Consider the following 4,100-nt stretch of genomic DNA (forward strand, 5'->3'; position numbering starts at 1 on the left):
CCCAAGCCAGCTCTTAACCAACGCGCCACTCAGCCCGCCCGAAAGAAGACAAGCTTTAAAGTCAGATGGAACTGAGTTGAAATACCAGATTTTCTAGTTGCTAGAATTATGGAAAATGAATCAGTCTGTGCCTCTGTGTCCTTGCCTTTAAACGATAGTAATACCTGATAAATATGAAGTTTTTTAACTTTCATCTCAAAATAATTTTGAGTTGCAAAAGAGCTCTCATCTACCATTAACCCAGCTTCTCCTAATGTCAATAATTACATAGCAATCATATAATTACCAAAACTAGGAAATTAACGTTGGTACAATACAAATAGCCAAATAGACTTTATTAGGGTTTCTCCAGTTTTCCCACTAAAGTCCTTTTTCTGTTCCAGGATCCAATCCCAGGATATCACCTTCCATTTAGTGGTCATCTCTCTTTAGTCTCCTCCATTCCATGACAGTTTCCTTGTTCTCCTTGTATTTAATGACTTCACCACTTTTGAAGAGTACTGGTCATGTATTTTGTAGAATGTCTTTCAATTTAAGTTTGTCTAATGTTTTCTCCAGATTAGACTGGAGCTATTGATTTGGGGCAAGAAATCATAGAGGAGAATTGTCCTTCACATCTCATTGTGTCAGGAGACGCATGATATCAACATTACTGGTGATGTTAACCTTGATCGCTTGGTTAAAGTGGTATCTGCAATTTCTGCACAGTAAATTTACTATTTTTCCCATTCAACAGAGCCATCCTTATATATATATATTTTTAGTGAGGTGTATGTTCAGATCTTTTGCCCATTAAAAAATCAGGCTATTTATTTTCTTATTACTTAGTTTAACGGTTCTTTATATATTTTGTATACAAGACTTTTATCAGGTATGTGATTTGAAAATATCTTTCCAAGTCTGTGGCTTATCTTTTCATTCTCCTAAGAATATCTTTTGCAGACCAAATGCTTTTAATTTGAATAAATTCCAATTTATCTTTTTCTTTTCTTTTATGGACATGCTTTGGGTGTCCTGCTTTGTCAAATCCCAAGATGAGGCAAATTTTCTCCTATGTTTTTTTCTAGAAGTTTTATAGTTTCAGATTTTACATTTAGGTACACAATTCATTTTGAGTTAAGTTTTGTATAAGGTATGAAATATGTGTCTAGGTTTTTTTTGTTTTTGTTTTGTTTTTGTTTTTGCATATGGAGCTCCAATTGTTTCAGTGCCATTTGTTGAATAGAATCCTTTCTACATTGAATTGACTCTGCAACTTATCGAAAATGCATTGATCGTATTTGTGCAAGTCTATTTCTGGACTCTGTTCTGTTGTATTGATCTATGTACTATCCTTTCACCAGTACCACCCAGTCTTGATTACTGTAGCTTAATAGTAAGTGGTAAAATCAGGTACTATGAGTGTTCCAACTGTTTTTAAATTTTACAAAATTGTTTTGTCTATTCTAGTTCATTTATTTTTCCATGTAAATTTCTGAATCAGTTTGACGAGATCAGCAAAGAAGCACATAGTTAGGTCTTGTTTTCTCTTTAATCTGACAATCTGTGTCTTTTAATTCATACTTAGACCATTCACACATAAAATGCATTAAAATTTACCTTCTTACTAGCTGTTTTCTATTCCATTATTTCTTTATCTCCCCCCCGCTTTTGTTCTGCCTACTCTCAGATCCTATTTCTTAGAATTCCATTTGATCACCTCTATAGACTTATTATCTATATCAGTTTTTTAAAATGTTTAGTGGCTTCCCTAGGTTGATAATATGCATCTTTAATTAATGACAGTCTACTTGCAAATTTATTAGACCACTTTATTTGTAGTGTAAGGAATTTAGAGCAGTTTATCCCCAGTGGTTTTCAACTCTGTTGCACATGAGAATCACCGGAGGAGATGAGAAAAAAACAACAAAAACCAATGCCTAAACCCAACCCAAAGCTAATGAAATCAGAATCTTTGGAATGGGGGGGGGCCCAGGCATTAACGTTTTTCAAAAGTTCCCCCAGGAGATTGTTGATAAGCAGCCAGTTTTGGCCAACAGTTCCTAAAGATTATGGGTTAGCAATTGGTGTTTATTCATGATATGCAGCCTAGGGATGTGTTTGATTGTCTGTTGTTGAAAAGGTGAAGTACCTGTGCAGTGGTTCCACTTGGCAGTGGTACCAGTGGCTAAGCACCTATTGTCCTCACACGTTCATGTCAAAGGCCCACCCCCTGCAGGCCATTGTGATTTCTGGGTTAGACTGTAACCAGTACAGGACACTGAATTATGATATAAGGAATGTGTAAAAGCATGTTTAATGACAGCTGGTATAAGAAATAAGTTTTTTTACAGGTTTAATATGAGATGCTTTACTCTGATGGGTCAAGGAGATATCAGGCAGAATAATTGACTTCCTCACTCCGAAACTCTTCAAGTTTTATAAATGGTAGTGTCAACAATCTGGGTGTTTGAACATGATTTAAGACCATGAATAATCTTCTAAGAACAAAATATCAGTGGAATCACCAACACAGTAAATCTGCCATCTTACATAAGCAACCTGATAGCATGGGCCCTAAAATAACCAAAGTTTTAGCAATTTGGCCTTTGTCAGAACGCTGGTGAAAGGCTACCTTTAAAGAATACCCAGTTTTTTATAGAATAAGGACTGGAAGCAACATTTATTGCATTTTAACTCTTTTATTTTAAGGGATAGGAAACAGGCTCAGAGAAGTGTCTTGTTCAAGTTCATACAGCTCGTTAAAACTAGGCAGCCCAAGTATTCTAATCTCCTAACTCTTCATTCTATAATGTTTTCGTGCTATCATAAGCCAAACCTTTAGAGTTGTTAGAACAATTATTGTGGATAACCCCAAGAGCTGAGAAACAGTGGGGATAAGGTAACCTTTATGTAAAATTTGAATGTGGGTTTGGTTTACTTCAAGTTAGTTCTCAAACTGCTTCCTTTAGAAACTATGGAAATGTCCATGTGTAAATTTTTAAATCTAGATGTCATTCTGTCAAACCTAGGTAGGTATTCTGAATTGATTGACTATTCCATGTGGTCCAGAAAGTTACTCTCCAGGAGAATCCGTTTCCATAGTCTACTTTGAAGACTACAAAAATCCTAGCTATGATTAGCTGGGACTATGTATAACAATGAGCAATAGAAAAGCCAAAAGTTTAGTTTTCTCTTTCATGAAAATCTGACTCCAGGATTGGACTCCACTGAGTCTACTCTAGGTTTGGTGTGAAACTCCACAGTGTCACGGACGCATGCTCCTAGCTTGTTATTATGATGAGCATTGCCTTTATTCCCAGGGCCACTTTATGGTCTAAGATGGCTGTTCCAGGTCCTGTCATCACATCCACGTTCCTGTCAATAGGAAGGAGAAGAGGAAAAAAAAAAAGAAGGGCACACTCCCTCCTTTGAGGACACAACCCTCATATTGCATACATTGCTTCTATTTTACACATTAACCATAATTTTGTCATATGTGAATCCTACTTGCAAAGAAGGATGAGAAATGTGGTTTTGATGTCATGTGACCCAAATAAAAAAATGGGTGTGCTTTTATTGTTATATTAATATATGTGCTTTTATTATTATTATATTATTATATAAGGGAAAATAGTTATTTGGAGCAAATAGTCTCTGCTATAACTTGTGAGAGAATCTTTTGTTTGTTATATGTAATTGAAGACCAAAACTTTTTGTTATTAATTTATTGGAGTAACATGTTAATAACATTATATAATTTTCAGTTATACAAGATTATATTAATGATTTGACATCTGTGTGCTCTATGGCGTGTTCCCCACCCAAAGTCTAGTTTCCTTCTGCTTCCATATATTTGACCCTCTTTACCCACTTTGCCCTCCCTCCACCCTTTTTCTCCTCTGGTAACCACCATTGTATTAAGAATAATATTCTTCCCAAAAGGGCTGTAGAGGCCTGACCACCACATTGTATTTCTGAAACTGATGTTGAATAATACTGTATGTCAACTATAATTATATATACATATAAACTCGGGACACGGAGTAGAGTGCAGGAACGGATTCAATGGAATTGTAATAGATAAGCATGATATCGGGGGTGGGAGGGCAGTGGATGGG

Source organism: Hipposideros armiger, unplaced genomic scaffold (genome assembly GCF_001890085.2).
Source record: "Hipposideros armiger isolate ML-2016 unplaced genomic scaffold, ASM189008v1 scaffold_67, whole genome shotgun sequence".
NCBI classification, from domain to species: domain Eukaryota; kingdom Metazoa; phylum Chordata; class Mammalia; order Chiroptera; family Hipposideridae; genus Hipposideros; species Hipposideros armiger.